Raw genomic sequence first — 18,917 nt, 5'->3', positions numbered from 1 at the left:
TCCCCCTTTGGTTTATTCCCTGTTGTCACTGTGTTTGATTTTAGTACCCTGTGTTTTGTATATACATTTATCTGATTTGGGGAAGGGAAGGAGAACAGCTAAATGCTGAGACTAAGGACAAAGGGTGAATCAATGCAACAGCAATATTCACAAAACAGTATGTTGGAAATGAAGTTTACAACTTAGTGGGGGAGTCAGAAGGGAGGGAAAGTGGGAGAAAAAAGAGTGAGGGCGTACCAATGTTTGACAAGAAATATACGCATTACCTTATGTATCTTACTGTAACCCCTCTTTATATCACCTTTACAATAAAATTAAATTTTAGAAAGATACATATTTTTATTTCAAATTAGCATAAATCCTCTGCAGACTTAAAAATCAAGAATGTGTTACTATTTGGAAGGGAATGACTTTTATGTTAATATCATAAAAAAAGAATAATGTAATATTAAGATATGTTCAGCCTTGATTAAGAAACTAATTCCCACACTAAAGCTACCAGCACAACTATGTTTATTGCAGCATTATTTACCATAGCTAAGATATGGAACCAACCCAGATGCCCCTCAGTAGATGAATGGATCAAGAAGATGTGGTATATATACACAATGGAATTCTATGCCTCCATCAGAAAGAATGACATTGCCCCATTTGTTAGGAAATAGAAAGGCTTGGAAAAAATTATATTAAGTGAAGTAAGCCAAGCCCAAAGAAACATAGGTCCCATGGTTTCCCTTATTTGCAATATCTAGTATATGTCTGAGTCAAGCAGAAAAGGTCAGATAAGGTGATGTTAGGAAAATGAACCCTTAGATATGTATTTAAATGTTTTTTTTTCTTTCATGCATTTGTTTCTAACGCATTTATAAGATTATTTCTTTGTTGCTTTGTATGTCCCTCCCCCACAGTATAACCCCTGCTTTCACTATATTTGATGTTGGTATAATTCGTGGAGGGGAAGGGGAAAAACAAGTCATTTAAATAAGGATACAGGTGGACCCGTTGCAACAATGAGAAGTACAAGTTGTCATGTGGAAAACGAACTTTACAGCTTTGGTGGGGGGTGGGGAGGATTGGGTGGGAGGTGGGGGGAGGCTGGGAAGGGATGTGAAGGGTAAACAAAGGAGGAGGCTGCTTGATAAGAAATGTACTTATCATCTTGCCCATGTAATTGTAACCCCTCTGTACAGTATGTTCACAATAAAAAATAAAAAATAATAAAAAAAGAAATATATTTACTACCTGACTTATGAAATGGTAACCCCTCTGTGCAACATCTTAATAATAACAATAACAATAATAAGGAAATGGAAAGACTTAGATAAAATTAAGCAATGTAAGCCAAAGCCAAAAAAATATAGGCTGCATGGTTTCCATTTGTGGTAAGTAGAATGTGTCTATAAATCTACAAGTAAAAGCACTGATGATTAAAATAAATAAACAAACATGCACACATAGTGACCCATGGGGACATGATAAATTATGTAGGACCCTAGTCATTAACATACAGAGGCCAAAGGAGTTTATGTATAGGGGTGATGGACAAAGGCTCAATAGCTATGTACAGATGATCACGTAAAATAATATCCCATGAAATGCACCCTAAGAAAAGGAAACAACAGACATTCTTTAGTTGCCATTGTTGCTGTTTCTTTTCCTTTGGCCTTGTTAGTTTGTTAGTATTTGAGAGGGTAAGGTAGGGCACATAAAATGTGGAACAAGGACAAACATATCCAACAGTGATACTCACTAGACACTGGAAAATGAACTGGATATCTTATGGGTGAGGACAGGAGGGAAAGACCGGGACAGAGTGATGGAAGGGGAGGCATGGTTCAGAAAGAATTGTAGTCATTACTCATTACCTGACTCATGTAACTGTAACTCCTCTGTATATTAACTCTACAATAACAATGAAAATAATAACAACAAAATTATATGCATTTTTTTCTTTTGTCAGTTGTGGGGCTTGAACTTGAACTGAGGGCCTGGACACTGTCCCTGAACTTTTGTGCTCAAGACTAACATGGTGTCACTTGGGCCACAGCTCCACTTCCAGCTTTTTGGTGGTTAGTTGGATGAAAGTTTCACAAGCTTTTCTGCCCAGGCTGGCTTTGAACTGCAATCCTAAAATCTCAGCCTCCTGAGTAGCTAGGATTACAGGCGTGAGTCACCAGTGCCTGGCTAACCATAAACTTGTATAAAAAATTAAGGATGACATTGATCAAGATACATTGCGTTCATAAACTGCTTTGTTAAATGGCAAGTCCTTTGCACAACTACTTACAGATAATTTTTTTAAATTTAATTTTATTTTGTTTGAGAACATACTGTACAGAGGGGTTACAATTACATGGGCAGGATAATGCATACATTTCTTACCAAGCATTGCAGCCTCCTCCTTTGTTTACCCTTCACCTCCCTTCCCAGCCTCCCCCTTCCCCCCCACCCAATCATACCCCCCTCCCCCCCCCACACCGACATTGTAAAGCTGGTTTTGACATGACATTTTGTACTTCTCATTGTTGCAACAGGTCCACCTGAATCCTTAAACGACTTGTTTGTCCCCGTCTCCTCCACATGTTATACTGACATCAAATATAGTGAAAGCGGGGGTTACACTGTGGGGGAGGGACATACAAAGCAACAAAGAAATAATCTTATAAATGCGTTAGAAACACATGCATGAAAGAAACAAAAACATTAAAATACATATTTGAGGGTTCGTTTCCTAACATCACATTATCGGATTTTTTCTGCTTGACTCATACCTATACTAGATATTGCAAATAAGGGAAACCATGGGACCTATGTTTCTTTGGGCCTGGCTTACTTCACTTAATAGAATTTTTTCCAAGCCTTTCCATTTCCTAACAAATGGGGAAATGTCATTCTTTCTGATGGAGGCAGAGAATTCCATTGTGTATATATACCACATTTTCTTGATCCATTCATCTACTGAGGGGCATCTGGGTTGGTTCCATATCTTAGCTATGGTAAATAATGCTGCAATAAACATAGTTGTGCTGGTAGCTTTAGTGTGGTCTTGTTTGTAAACATTAGGGTAAATGCCCAAAAGTGGGATTGCTGGGTCATAGGGGAGTTCTATGTGAAGTCTTTTTTTTTTTTTTTTTAAATTTTATTTTATTTTATTTGAGAACATACTGTACAGAGGGGTTACAATTACATGGGCAGGATAATGCATACATTTCTTACCAAGCATTGCAGCCTCCTCCTTTGTTTACCCTTCACCTCCCTTCCCAGCCTCCCCCCTCCCTCCCAACCAATCATACCCCCCTCCCCCCCCACCGACATTGTAAAGCTGGTTTTGACATGACATTTTGTACTTCTCATTGTTGCAACAGGTCCACCTGAATCCTTAAACGACTTGTTTGTCCCCATCTCCTCCACATGTTATACTGACATCAAATATAGTGAAAGCGGGGGTTACACTGTGGGGGAGGGACATACAAAGCAACAAAGAAATAATCTTATAAATGCGTTAGAAACACATGCATGAAAGAAACAAAAACATTAAAATACATATTTGAGGGTTTGTTTTCCTAACATCACATTATCTGACTTTTTCCACTTGACTCATACCTATACTAGATATTGCAAATAAGGGAAACCATGGGACCTATGTTTCTTTGGGCCTGGCTTACTTCACTTAATATAATTTTTTCCAAGCCTTTCCATTTCCTAACAAATGGGGCAATGTCATTCTTTCTGATGGAGGCATAGAATTCCATTGTGTATATATACCACATTTTCTTGATCCATTCATCTACTGAGGGGCATCTGGGTTGGTTCCATATCTTAGCTATGGTAAATAATGCTGCAATAAACATAGTTGTGCTGGTAGCTTTAGTGTGGTCTTGTTTGTAAACATTAGGGTAAATGCACAAAAGTGGGATTGCTGGGTCATAGGGGAGTTCTATGTGAAGTCTTTTGAGGAACCTCCATACTGCTTTCCAAAGTGGTTGAACAAGTTTACATTCCCACCAACAATGAAGTAAGGTTCCTTTCTGTCCACATCCCCTCCAGCATCTGTTGTTGTTAGAGTTCTTGATTTTTGCTGTTCTAACTGGAGTGAGGTGATATCTCAATGTTGTTTTGATTTGCATTTCTTTTATGGCTAGGGATGTTGAACATTTCTTCATGTGTCTATTGGCCATCCTTCTTTCTTCTTCAGAGAAGCTTCTCTTTAAGTCTTTCGCCCACTTACTTATTGGGCAGTTGTTTCTTTGAGGATTTGTTGTTGGGTGGTTTAATTTTTTGAGTTCCAAGTATATTTTAGATATGAGACCCTTGTCCGTTGTATGGCTAGTAAAGATCTTCTCCCAATCCGTGGGCTTTCTCTTGATCTTGCTAGCTATGTCATTTGCCCTGCAGAAGCTCTGCAGCCTTATGCAATCCCATTTGTCCAACCTTTCTTTGATTTGTTGTGTTTCCGGGTCTCTATTCAGAAAATTTCGGCCTGAGCCAAGGAGACCCAGGGTTTCTCCTATTCCATCCTGTAATGTTTTCAGAGTGTCTGCTTTGAGTTCAAGGTCTTTGATCCATTTGGAGTTGATTCTGGTGCAGGGTGATATATAAGGATCTAGCTTTAGTTTTCTACATGTAGTTAACCAGTTTTGCCAGCACCATTTACTGAAGAGGCTGTCTGTCTTCCATTCTATTGTTTTAGCTCGCTTATCGAAGATTAGATGGCCGTAGGTCTGTAGGTTCATTTCTGGGTTTTCAATTCTATTCCATTGGTCCTGAGGTCTGTTCTTATGCCAATACCAAGCTGTTTTGATTACTATGGCTTTATAGTAGAGTTTGAAATTTGGTATTGATATTCCTCCAGCAGTGTTCTTTCCGTTGAGGAGCGTTTTTGCTATTCGGGGTCTTTTATTGTTCCATATGAATTTTTGGATTGTCTCTTCTATTTCCTTGAAGAATGAGGGTGGAATTTTGATAGGTATTGCATTGAATTTGTAGATAGCCTTGGGAAGTATTGCCATTTTCACGATGTTAATCTTTCCAATCCAGGAGCATGGGAGGTTTTGCCATTTTTTTAAGTTCTGTGTTGATTTCCTTTTTCAAGATTTTAAAGTTTTCATCATAGAGGTCCTTCACTTCTTTAGTTAAGTTAATTCCTAGGTATTTTATTTTTTGTGGGGCTATTACAAATGGAGTTGCTTTCCTAATTTCAGCCACACTTTTCTCATTGTTGGCATACAGAAAAGCCATTGATTTTGGGGGGTTAATTTTATAACCTGCTACTTTGCCAAAGTTTTGAATCAACTTGAGTAATTGGGGAGTGGAGTCTATGGGATTCTTTAAATACAAGATCATGTCATCTGCAAAGAGGGAGAGTTTTATTCCTTCTTTCCCTATTTGGATCCCTTTATGTCTGTATTTTGTCTTATTGCTGTAGCTAGGCATTCTAATACTAGATTGAAGAGAAGTGGAGAAGTGGGCATCCTTGTCTTGTTCCTGAGTTAAGAGGAAATGGCTTTAGTTTTTCACCATTGAGTATAATGCTGGCTGTAGGTTTGTCATATACAGCCTTTATTGTATTGAGGAATGTTCCATGGATTCCTAATTTTTCCAAAACCTTCATCATAAAGGGGTGTTGGATCTTGTCGAATGCTTTTTCTGCGTCTATTGAGATAACCATGTGGTTCTTATTCTTGCTCCTGTTGATGTGATGAATAATATTAATTGATTTCTGTATATTGAACCAGCTTTGCATCCCTGAAATGAATCCTGTTTGATCGTGGTGTATGATTTTTTGGATGAATTGTTGAAGTCGGTTGACCAAAATTTTGTTGAGAAGTTTTGCATCAATGTTCATCAAAGAAATGGGTCTATAGTTCTCTTTCTTTGATGAGTCCCTGCCTGGTTTTGGGATGAGGGTTATGATGGCTTCATAGAATGTGTTCGGTAGTGAGCTTTCTCTTTCAATTTCATTGAAGAGTTGGAGGAGAATTGGTGTGAGCTCTGCTTTGAAGGCCTTGTAAAATTCCGCTGTAAAACCATCTGGTCCTGGACTTTTCTTAGCTGGGAGGTCTCTTATTGCTGTTTCTATTTCAATGCTTGATATGGGCCTGTTAAGATAGTTTGCCTCATCTTGGTTTAGTTTTGGCATGTCAATATTTGCTAGGAAGAGGTCCATTTCTGTCAAGTTCTCAAACTTATTAGCATAAAGTTTTGAGAAGTATTCCCTTATAATGTTCTGAATCCTGGTTGTTTCCGTGGTGATGTTTCCATTCTCATCTCTGAGTTTATTAATTTGGATGTGTTCTCTTCTTTTTCTGATAAGATTTGCTAAGGGTCTGTCAATTTTGTTAAGTTTTTCGAAGAACCAACTCTTTGTTTTGTTGATTCTTTCTATAGTTTTTTTGGATTCTAATTCATTTAATTCTGATTTAATTTTGATTATTTCTTTCCATCTACTGGATTGGGGTTTATCTTGCTGCTCTTTTTCAACGAGGTTTAGATGTGTCATTAAGTTGTTAGTTTCAGATCTCTCCAATTTGTTGATGTAGGAGCTCAGAGCTATAAACTTGCCTCTGAGTACTGCCTTTGCTCTGTCCCAGAGGAGCTGGTATTTTGTGTGTTCATTTTTGTTGAATAGCATGAACATTTGAATTTCCTTTCTAATCTCTTCCATGACCCACTCATGATTCAGCAGTGTGTTGTTCAGCCTCCATGTGATACCGGACTTTCTTTGGTGGCTTTTGTTGTTGAGTTCTAATTTTATTCCCTTGTGGTCAGAGAGAATGCAAGGTATAACTTCAATGTTTCTGAATTTAGACAAGTTTGCTTTGTGGCCTAAAATGTGGTCTATTTTAGAAAATGTTCCATGTGCTGCTGAGAAAAACGTGTATTCTGATGCTGCTGGGTGAAATGTTCGGTAGATGTCTGTTAAGTCTAGTTGATCTATGCAGCTGTTTAGATCTGGGGTTTCTCTGTTGAGTTTTTGCCGAGTTGATCTATCTAGTGGGGAGAGTGGTGTGTTAAAATCCCCAACAATTAATGTCTTTGGATCTATATGGGATTTGAGGGAAAGTAGTGTTTCTTTGATAAATTTGGGTGCTCCATTGTTTGGCGAATAGATATTTAGAATGGTAATATCCTCCTGAAGGAGAGATCCTTTAATTAGTATGTAGCGACCTTGTTTATCTCTTCTCACGAATTTTAATTTGAAGTCTATTTTATCTGATATTAGGATTGCAACTCCCGCCTGTTTATGGGGGCCGTTTGCTTGGTAGATTTTGTTCCAGCCTTTAACATTGAAAATGTGTTTGTTTTTACGGGCAAGATGTGACTCCTGCAGGCAGCAGATAGAAGGGTCTTGTTTTTTAATCCAACTAGACAGTCTATGTCGCTTAATTTGAGAGTTCAGTCCGTTAACATTAAGAGATAGGACTGAGAGGTATTTGGGAGTTCCTGCCATGTTATCTACCTTCTTGGGGGCTGCGAAAACTGGGTTCTTCCTATGGTTCTTGGATTCTCAGTTTGGGTGCAGTTTCTTGGCCTTTATTGCGGTCTTGTTGGTTTTCTATGTGTAGGACATCTTTAAGAATCTTTTGTAGGGCTGGTTTGGTGGAGATGTATTGTTTCAATTTTTCTTTGCTATGGAAGGTTTTTATTTGGCCTTCAGTTATGAAGGAGAGTTTAGCTGGGTACAGTATTCTTGGTTGATAGTTGTTTGTTTTTAGGGCTTGGCATACATCATTCCAGGCTTTTCTTGCTTTGATTGTCTCTGCTGAGAAATCTGAGGTGATTCTAATTGGTTTCCCTTTATAGGTGATTACCCTTTCCTCCTTGACAGCTTTAAGGATCTTTTCCTTGTTCTGAGTTGATCCTGTGTGGATTATAATGTGGCGGTGGGATGTCCTATTCTGGTCTGGTCTATTTGGGGTTCTAAAGGCTTCTTGTATCTGGACAGGCCTATCTTTTTGCATGTTTGGGAAGTTCTCTGCTAGGATCCTGTTAAACAAATTTCCTAGACCATTAACTTCTGTTTCTAGGTGCTCCTCTACACCCATTATTACAGATAATTTTAAAAATTAAAAATAAACTAAAATTTTATTTTATTAAAAATTCTGTACAAAAAATCACTTCAGTCATAATGAATGCAGCCATTTTGTGGTTAAGGATTACACTTGTGTATTATATGTGTCTGTGGGATATGAGCGTATTCTTTTTCCAACAAAGTTATCTCTGAGCTACTGTTGGTGCTGACTGTCGTATCAGAGGGGAACTTATTTTAGTAAACATTGTTTTTGAAATGTTCTCCTAAATTTTCCAGAAGGAATTTATTAGGAACTGGTGATGTTCTATTTAGAAGTTCTTCAGAGTTGTGTGGAAACCATGAATAGCTTATGACACAAATGATTTCTAAAGACAACACCAAGACTATGGTGACCCGCTGAGATAAAGTGGGTTTCTTAGGTACCAGGGAGAGTGTTAATGCACAGAGACAATGGCAAGATGGTAAGGGAGTATTTATTCCCCTAGGAGAATGTGTGATAGGCAAGGAGTAGTAGTTTTCCCACAAGGAATGTAACATATGAGAAGGTTGCTTGCTAGAAGGAAAGACTTGAAATGAATGGAAGTGTATTTTTGGGAGTGTATTGAGAATATGTCAAATAGCATTTGCTATAAATGGCAGAAGATAATTTTCAAAATTGCAGAGATACTTGTACATTTCAGACCTTCTTTTTTGACTCTGGACTTTGCTTCTGGTCATTTGTATTATAAGAGCATATTTACATGGGATGATACAAGAAATCAGGGTGGGGCCTGCACGTGCGTGCGTGCGTGCGTATAGCATCCAGCACACAAATGTACTACATGGGCACTGAGTCATTACCCTTTGAATCAATGTTAAGAGATCCTTTTACCTACACAGTGTCTGGAATTTTTTTTGGGGGGGGTCTGGTCATGGGGCCTGAACTCTGGGCCTGGGCGCTGTCCCTCAGTTCTTCAGCTCAAGGCTAGCACTCTATCACTTGAGCCACAGCGCCACTTCCAGCTTTTTTCTTTTTGCTTATGGGGTGCTGAGGAATCGAACCCAGGGCCTCATGCATGCAAGGCAAGCGCTCTACCACTGAGCCACCTTCCCAGCCCCAGTCTCTGGAATTTTGACAAGTGATAGTAGTAAGTAGAAATATGTTAAAAAGCTTTATATTCATTTACATTTAGTGTATGTTAATGATACAAAGGGGTTTCACATTTGTATACATTAATTTAACCCTTTTGCTCTTTCTCCATCTCCCCAACTCACAGCTTTCAATAAGTTTCCATATGCTATTTTCATGCATAGACATAAAGTTTCAATATTGCTCACCCTTTATCATTCTTTCTCTCTTCTTCCTCCCTCCTTGTCCCCCAAATAGTCCCACAATTATAATTATAATGATATACAATTATTTATAATATATTTATATATTTATAATTATATCATTATACTTTCTCTAAATGTGTATATATGTATGTGCATATGTGTGTCCATTTGTATGTATTTTTAGAGCTGTATATGTATTCCACATATGAGAGAAAACATGTGACTTTGTCTCTTTGGTCTAGATTTACTTTGCTTAATATAATGACCTTCAGTTCTATTTCCCTGAAATGGTTTGAATTCATTCTTGGTATCTCTGTGCTTCATTGTGTATATGTACCATATTTTATGTATCTATTCTTCAGTGTAGGGCATCTGGGCTGCTTCCATAGCTTGACTGTTGTAAATAGTGCTGCAATGAAAATGAGCATGCAAATGTCTCTATTGTATGCTTAATCCTTTGGACATATGCCTAAGACTGGTATAGCCGCACACTTGGTAGTTCTATTTTTAGTTGTTCTGAGGATCCAACATGCTAATTTTTAGGTGGCTGTACTAGTTTATATTCCTACCAACAGAGGTTTTTCCCTCCCTCTATCCTTGCCAGCATCTGTTTTTAGATACTTTATTATGACCGTTCTGACCAGAGTGAGACAAAATCTTAATGTCATTTCAATTTGCATTTTCTTTATAGCCAAGGATGTTGAACATTTCTTTATGTATTGATTAGCCATTTGTACTTCTTTCAAGAATTGTCTGTTCAGTTCATTTCTCCACTTGTTAATCAAGTTATTGATTTAGTTTTTTTTTCTTTAGAGCTTCCAATTTAGTTGTCATTAATTCCATGCCAGATGTACAGCTGGCAATATTTCTTTGCATTCTGTAGGCTGTGGCTTTAATGTAGTGGCTGTTTCTTTTGTTGTGCAGAAGCATTTTGGTTTGATGCAATCCCATTTGTCAATCCTTGCTCATATCTGCTAAGCTATTAGAGTTCTTATATTGGTGTTTTGCTCTGGGAAATTCTGCTGCCTACACAGTGAAACTTCAATAAAGGGTTCTGTAGGAAAGTTTGAAAGACTATTTTGCTAAATTAGAATGTTTATTATTGATTATAGAGTTTAGTGTGACAGAGGATCTCTTGGGAAGTTTGAGTTCAAGCTGTGTCTCTGCTACTAACATGGGCTCTCAGAGGGCTTTTTTTAATTTTAAAAAATCTATCTCCAGTCTCCCTTTCTTTTGCTTGAAAAGTGGGGGTGTTAAATGAGGTTAGGCTTGATGGTCTTTCCTATTCTAATGTGGTATCATTTTATATTTAATTTTAAAAAAGGGTCAACTACAGTTATTTTCTCAAAAAATTATCCTCTGTGTGTTCCCTGTGCTTTAAAAGGTATGTGTGTAGGGAAGGGGGCGGGGGAGCAGCTCACAAGATCTTCTGTAGGCTTTTATTTTTTAAATAAGAAGGTCAAAGTAGGTTGTGATAATAACCACATTTTGCATATATATGTACCTGTGTCACAAGGAAAATAAAATCTATCACCATAGATAACATCACAGGATCAGACAGGTTGGAGTGTACTACCCAATGCTGAACAGAATTAGTATAGAAATGCATGCAAGCTTGGCAAAAATTGTCAGTTGCAAGTCAGTTACAAATTAATTTCGTAAAACAGTTCTGCACCCTGGGTCTAATAACTGTCTTCTGTTAACTCTTTTAGGAAGCTTATCAAGAATATTCAACTCAGGACTCAGATCGATCTTCCTTCCTTCCTTCCTTCCTTCCTCCCTTCCTTCCTTCCTTCCTTCCTTCCTTCCTTCCTTCCCCCCCTCTCTCTTTTGCTGGTCATGGGCTTTGAATTCTGGGTGTGAGAACTCTGGGGATGGGTACTGACTCTGAGCTTTTGTGCTCAAGGCTACAACTTGAGCCACAGCTCCATTTCTGGATTTTTGTGGTTAATTGGAGATGAGAGTCTCACAAGCTTTTTTGTCCGACCTGGCTTTGAACCATGATCTTCAGATCTCAGCCTTCTGAGTAGCTAGTATTATAGGTGTGAGCCACCAGCACCTAGCTAATATTTACTTATTTTCATGAAACTTTGAAATATAAAGTCATACAAAGATTGTCAAAGATAGACATGCAGGAGAAATTGGTGAAAATATACCCATGGCCCTCCAGATCTAACAAAGGTCTTGCAAGTTATCTTTCTCTGAGAGGATGTGTTTACAATAAATTGCGAAATAAAATTCGGTGTTCAGATCTTTGGATACAGAGTTCACAGGCCAGAAGTGGTAGCTTCCTATGATTTTTGGTTGCAAGAGACACTAATGAAGAATCCTAGTCATAGGAGGTCAAGGGCCAAACAGAGCTCTGTTCTGTCTCTTTCCCATAAGAACTACTCAGAAATAAAAAGTCTTGTGAAAATTAACCTTATTAAAAATAGGAAATAAAAAATAAATGAAATAAGAATACAACAGAAAAATGGGCAAACAAATGAGTATAACTGGAAAATGATTTAAAATGTTACTCTGTGAATTCTAAGATACTTAATAATGAAATCTCTCTTGGTAAACTAGAGCACAAAGTAGAGTAGGAAGAGATGAAATGTGAGTGAGAAGATCTTAGGAAAAAATATAAAAGAAAAACAACTCTCAAATTCCATTAGAAAGTAAATTAGAAAGCACACAAGGGACCTAGAATATACTGGCAAGGAAATGGAGCTGACTGTTAATACAGCTGTGGAACATACTGGAAACAAGTAAGACCATAAGAATGAACTTTCTCTTTCCCTCTTATCCTTTTGGAAAACATGTGGAAACATCAAGGCCAATGTGAAAAGAGAGAGAGAGGGAAAAAAATCCTATATTCCAGAAATTTAGGAGCCAGCTCACTTTGAGTTACAAAGTAGGTAGAAAGTGTGCATGAGAGTACATCAGAGACCAGAAGAAAAAAAATGGGAATATTGGAAAGAACAAATCTTTAATGTTTCTTCAAAATACTTCTAAAATTAAGACAATCTACAAACTACATTTTATCTACACACCAAATCTTAGAAAAACTAAGCTAGATATGTCATCAGGCATGACAAAGACTATTGGTTGTCTTTCCCAAATGTGGTCTTGGGCATTTCTGGGCAGAGAAGTAGCCATTTGGCAGTTCTGTCCAATGACATTAATTTTTCTTAATATCATAAAAAATTGTTCCCAGTATTATAGTATAACATGGGTCTACAGCTTCTTATCCTGCCATACATGTTGCCTTGTCACACACTCCATACACTAATGCGATGGCACACTTTAGGCTCACGTTTTCAGATTACTTATGAAGGTAGATCACTGTAACAAAATGTCATAGTTCAAAACCCAGGAGAGTATATCTTTCATTTCTGTAATGATCCAGGCGAGATGTTCCTTGGTTATGCAGGTGAACTCTCAGGGATTCGGGCTGGTGGTTCTATGGAAGATGACTGCCCTCTTTCTGTGGACTCATTTTTGGCTTCGGTGTGCACTATTCCTGTCTACTGACAGAAAGAGGTGACAAGTTGGAGGAATGTGTCAGCATGGAATTATTGGCTTGGCAGGTGTGCCACTGAACAACTTCTAAGCAGGTCACACTTTCCAAAGCTCACTTTGTATGGCAATAGAGAAGGGAGAAGGAAGACTTCCAGTGGGTGCGCGAAAGGCTATGTATGAGAAGCTGCAAATTCCTCTGAGAGCAGTTCCATGGAAAAATTAAGACTTCTGCTTTTAAGACCTATGGTTCTCGTCTAACCCTATTCTGTATAGTTATGATGTGATGACTATTGTAGGTTTCTCTATTTCTTTTTCTGAATGGAGATCATTGTTGCTGTCTTGGCTATTTTCCACAATTTTGTGTGTGTGCATGTACGCACATATGCGTGTGTGTACCCGAGCATGTGCATGTGTAGCCTCTCTAGCCCCATGTGACTTCATTCTAGTTAGTGGAATGGGAGTGGAGGTTCCGTGTCTTTCTTTTAGACACTGCCCATAGAGCCTTAGAGCACCCTCTGGATGCTTTCTCCTCCTAACAGACTGCTATTATGACTATCATAGCATTCGGCAGTGCACAGTGACTTGGTGAATTACAATCCCTCAAATCCTGACCTGAGAATTAATTTCTCGAGCAAGAAATGAGCTTCTATTCTTTTATGCCAAGATAGAGTAAGATTGTTAGTTACGACTCAAGTGGGCAATGTCGATTATGCCAGTTAATTTCTTAACTGAGGTATCTCTTCAGAAATGTTTTGAGACATTGAAGATAAGGGAGAGAATCATTTGGGAACTCAGACAAGAAAATCAAGCTACTTAAAGATGGAAAAAAATTACAAGCCATCCTCAGGTAGATGAATAGTGGCATTTGATGCTCATGGAAGAATTCTGATTAGTCTTTAAGGAAAGGAAATATGACTAAGGAATATTATATCCAGACAAACTGTCATTCACATGTAAAGGGAAAGATAAATCTATAAAATACACAAGAGCTTGGGGAGGATATTATTTTCATGAATCTTCATGGCAAGATATTATGAAAAATGAACTTTAGTATTCCAAGTAAAGAGGAAAAAATTATGACAGAAGGACTAAAATGTACACTAAAAGCTGATTTTGTATCTATATCTATATCTATATATATGAAAGATGATACACAGCAAAAAGGTGCTAATAACACTAATAGTACAATTTCTGATAAATACACATCAAAAGTAAAATAAGGATATGAAAAATAGAAGAAGAGGTAGATTTAACTGATGCATATTTAAGTTTGTTTATGATAGAGGATGGGCCTTCTCTGTAACCACCACATGATGGTCACAAAGAATGACCCTGTCATATGTCACAATGAAAAAGAAAATGCAGGCTATTGTGTGTTATACAAATGTAATAAATTAGAGTTTAAGAATCAGAAAATTAAAGATCATCACTGGAGAGACATTTAGGAATTTTCTGTTCAACATCTATAAACATGAAAAAGCAGAGCATATCAATAATAAAAAATGACTAATAGGCTTTATAGCAAAAGCAAGGGTTGGAGGGCAAATCCTTGCTTTGTGTACTTATATCAGTGAACAAGAACACATGATCATAAATGAATTAAGCATGTAACTAAAGGAGAGAATGATGGGTGACAACGATACTGGAATACATTGTGCTGGTATACGTAGATGGTATAAGGAATCTCACCGAAAGCTGTACAATAGGGGTTAGTGGGAATGTGGTAGGAAAGAGCCATAGAAGAGGTTAATGTAAATTAAAACTTATGCATATATGAAATCCCATGGTAAAATCCTTTTGTACAATTTACACTAAAGAAAAAGAAGAAGAAAATGAATTACAGGCTCTCTTGGAAGGACCAGTGGGGAGGGTAGATGAGGATGAATACAGTCAAAGTATTTAATATTCATATATGGAAATGAAAACCTGTTGAAATGGTTTCAGCTAGGAAAGGCTAAGACAGTGTGACAGAGGGGCTGAATTTGATTGGGGTGTATTGCATGCATGTGTAGAAATATCACAATGAAATTCCCCTTGTGTAACTAATGTATGCTAAAACTATAACAAATGAATAAACATAAAAAAGAAAAACACTAAATAGAAAACAAAAAAGAATTTGATTTGTTGTGTTTCTGGGTCTCTATTAAGAAAATTTCGGCCTGTGCCAAGGAGACCTAGGGTTTCTGCTATTCCTTCCTGTAATGTTTTTGGGATGTCTGCTTTGACTTCGAGGTCTTTGATCCGTTTGGAGTTGATCGTGGTGCAGGGTGATATGTAAGAATCTAGCTTTAGTTTTCTGCAAGTGATTAACCAATTTTTTCAGCATCATTTACTGAAGAGGCTGTCTTTCTTCCATTCTATTTTTTTTAGCTCCCTTATCAAAGATTAGGTGGCTATAAGTCTGTGGGTTCATTTCTGGGTTTTCAATTCTATTCCATTACTCTTGAGATCTTTTCTTGTGCCAGTACCAAGCTGTTTTGATTACTATGGCTTTGTAGTAGAGTTTGACATTTGGTATTGATATTCTTCCAGCACTGTTCTTTCTGTAAAGGATTGTTTTTGCTATTTGGGGTCTTTTATTGTTCCATATGAATTTCTGGATTGCCTCTTCTATTTCCTTGAAGAATGAGGTTGTAATACTGATAGGTGTATCTCACTGAATTTGTACATAGCCTAGGGAAATATCGCCATTTTCACAACGTTGATCCTTCCAATCCAGGAGCATGGGAGGTTTTTCCAGATCCTCAGTTCTGTTTTGATTTCCTTTTTCAGGTTTTTAAATTTTTCATCATAGAGGTCTTTCACTTCTTTAGTTAATTCTTAGGTATTTTATTTTTCATGGGGTTATTACAAAAGGAGTTGCTTTCCTGATTTCAGCCATGTTCTTCTCATTGTTGCATACAGAAAAGCCATTGATGCTGAAGGGGATGTGGCAAGAAGGGAACCCTACTGTTGGTGGGAGTGTAAATTTGTTCAACCACTTCGGAATATGGAGGTTCGTAAAAAGACTCCACATCGAGCTCCCCTATGACTCAGCAATCCCACTTTTGGGCATTTACTCAAATGATCACAAACAAGACCATACTTAAAGCTACCGGCACAATTATGTTTATTGCAGCATTATTTACCATAGCTAAGATACGGAACCAACCCAGATGCCTCTCAGTAGATGAATGCCCCTCAGTAGAAAATGTGGTATATATATATATATATATATGAATTATATGCCTTCATCAGAAAGAATGACATTGCCCCATTTGTTAGGAAATGGAAAGACTTGGAAAAAATTATATTAAGTGAAGTAAGCCAGGCCCAAAGAAACATAGGTCCCATGGTTTCCCTTATTTGCAATAACTAGTAAATGTCTGGGACAAGCAGAAAAGGTCAAAAGCTATGTACATATGACCAGATAAGATGAAGTTAAGCAAAATGAACCCCAAGATAGGGACACAAGTGGTTTTTTCTTTCTTGCTATTGTTTCTAACGTATTTATAAGGTACCATGTGATTTTTTTTGTTGCTTTGTATGTTCCTCCCCCACAGTATAACCCCTATTTTCACTGTATTTGATATCGGTATAATTTGGGGAGGGGAAAGGAAAAAAACAAAATGCTTAAATAGGGATACAGGTGGACCCCTTATAACAATGAGATGTGCAAGATACTATGTTGAAAAATGAACTTTACAATTTAGGAGGGGGTTGGGGGGAGTGTAGTTATGGAGGTGGGAGGGAAGGGATGGTAGGGGAAAAACAAAGGAGGAAGCAATAATATTTGATAAGAAATGTACTCATTAACTGTAACCCCTCTGTACACTATTTTCACAATAAGAAACTTATTAAAAAGAATTTGAAAGGGTACAAGTAAAAAACAAGAAATTAGAGCACTAAAAATATGGAAAAGTTACTTGTGTATTCAAAAATGTGTCTTAAAAATAAATAATGCAAGAGTTAGGTGCTAACCAGGCAAGAATTAAAAGAGAAAACACAAATACACTAAATGAGAAAGAGAAAATAATCACAGTTGCATAAGAAATTAACTGATCCACAGGTGACTGCTTTTCTAAACTCCATGCAAATCCTTTGAAATCTTTTGAAGTAAATAATTTGTAAGACTATTAAATCTACCAGAATAGGTTCTAGACAAGGGAGAAAGATTTCTAAGACGAATTAACATATAGGAAATAAAACTGAAAACAGATAACTAAGGAAGACTATCAATGCTAACTGAATTGCTCCAAAGCCCAAATTATGAAGGGCAGCTTCTAAATCCATTTGATGAAGTAGTACATATACCATTATGTTTTTGCCAAAGTCAAACAGGAAACAGGATAGAGCCCAATATTACTGTGAATGTCCAAAAGATATTACTATCAAAAATGGTGTGGTTGTCACCAAGAAGGTTGATTTCAAGAAGATGAAGAGTTTTCTATTAGAAAATATATCAGTATATTTCAGTCAGTATAATCTAACGAAAATCTTCTGATCATCTCCAAATGTTTTAAGAAAAAAAAGGGAAATCAAATGTATGCCAGTTCCCCAAACCCACATATTGTCTGCCTGTTCTGGATACTTCCTATTAATAGAAACAATCTTTGGAGATGAAAGTAAATTAGTGGTCACCCAGCCCTCAATAGGAGATGAATCTGAGAAACTAATGGTCCTGGGGTTTCCTTTTGGGGTGATAAACATTCTAAAATAAGATTGTGGCGATGATTGCACAAGCAAAAGCTATTGAATTAAATATACTAAAAGCTATTGAATTGTATACTTGAATTGTTATGGTATCTTAATAGAGCTGTTAAAAGTTAATGTATATTCTTTCTTTAAAATTTCAATAAATTCTTAACTTGATAAGATATTATTTCTGGCTCCACTCCAAAGCTTCACTCTATCAACCTTGATAAAGGAAGCAATGTTGTTTCCCCACAAACACTTGGGCAGCCAAGAGTTTCTACCATGAGTGCCATTATTTAACACTATTCGGGACACCAGTCAAAGAAATTAGACAAAAAGTAGAAATCAGAGGTGTGAAATTGGAAAAGGATGAGGAAAATCACTATTTTTAGCTTCTATTATAGTTTTGGTAACAAATCAAGAGGAAGAAAGCTTAAAATACAATCCACTAAAATGGATGCATATGGCATGACACCCATCTATCGATAGCTTTATATTTTTAAATTTTAATCACAGACTGCTTCGTTGAGAAAGGTTGCTATGTATATTCATAGCAGTTTACCAGATCTGTGACCAAAGACTAGATACTTCTCTTTGCATTTTATTTTTCTCAGCAATAAATAATTTCTAGTTTAAGGGCTTGTTTCTAATGACTAAAATACAGACCATTCAGTAAATGCTAGTGGGTTCCTAAGGCTTTCATCTCATAATAGAATAGAGTTTCTCTGAATTGGTTCACATTAGTGTAGTTAAAGGGAGAGCAAACTGATAAAATGGGATCACTTTCCTCTATGGTAAATGACAGACATCTCAGGGGACAGATAATGACCTTCACCTTTAACGCCAGCATTATTCTATTAATAGTGTGAGCTGGAGTTGCTATGTTAAGAATAATTGTAAGGCTACCCACAGAGTAGGTGAGAAAATAAACCTATGATCATTTTGTAGTGGCTTTGTTGGGACTAACAGGGATGTGTTTAGGGGGTTTCACTGGTGTATGAATTTCAGGTTTCTTGTTTTCTCCGTTTTCATTGCTCTCATTTTAGCTATAATTCATATACTGTTAGGATAGAATTACAAATATTATGGCATACATTCATGTCTAAGTCTTGTTTATGGTCTTTGTGTAGCATATACTTGCTCATACTAAAATAAGTCAGGATTTATTAATCATTTAAGAAAATATCTTAAAGGCCAAAAATCTAGGATAACACTCTTACGTTCTCTCCAGTCTTGTTACAATTGCACTACTCCATTAGACTTTAGAGATTTTTCTGGTTTTTTTTTTTCCCCTTTGGAGATAGCAGTTTTTTAATATTTGAATTTAACTTTTTATAAAAGTCATGAGATGAAACAATATAATGATTTAACACAGTATAATGGTCCCTAAACT

The sequence above is a fragment of the Dipodomys spectabilis genome, unplaced genomic scaffold, assembly GCF_019054845.1.
Source record: "Dipodomys spectabilis isolate Male_0828 unplaced genomic scaffold, ASM1905484v1 ptg000024l, whole genome shotgun sequence".
NCBI classification, from domain to species: domain Eukaryota; kingdom Metazoa; phylum Chordata; class Mammalia; order Rodentia; family Heteromyidae; genus Dipodomys; species Dipodomys spectabilis.
The sequence above is the reverse complement of the archived record's forward strand: the minus strand, read 5'-3'. Positions refer to the sequence as shown.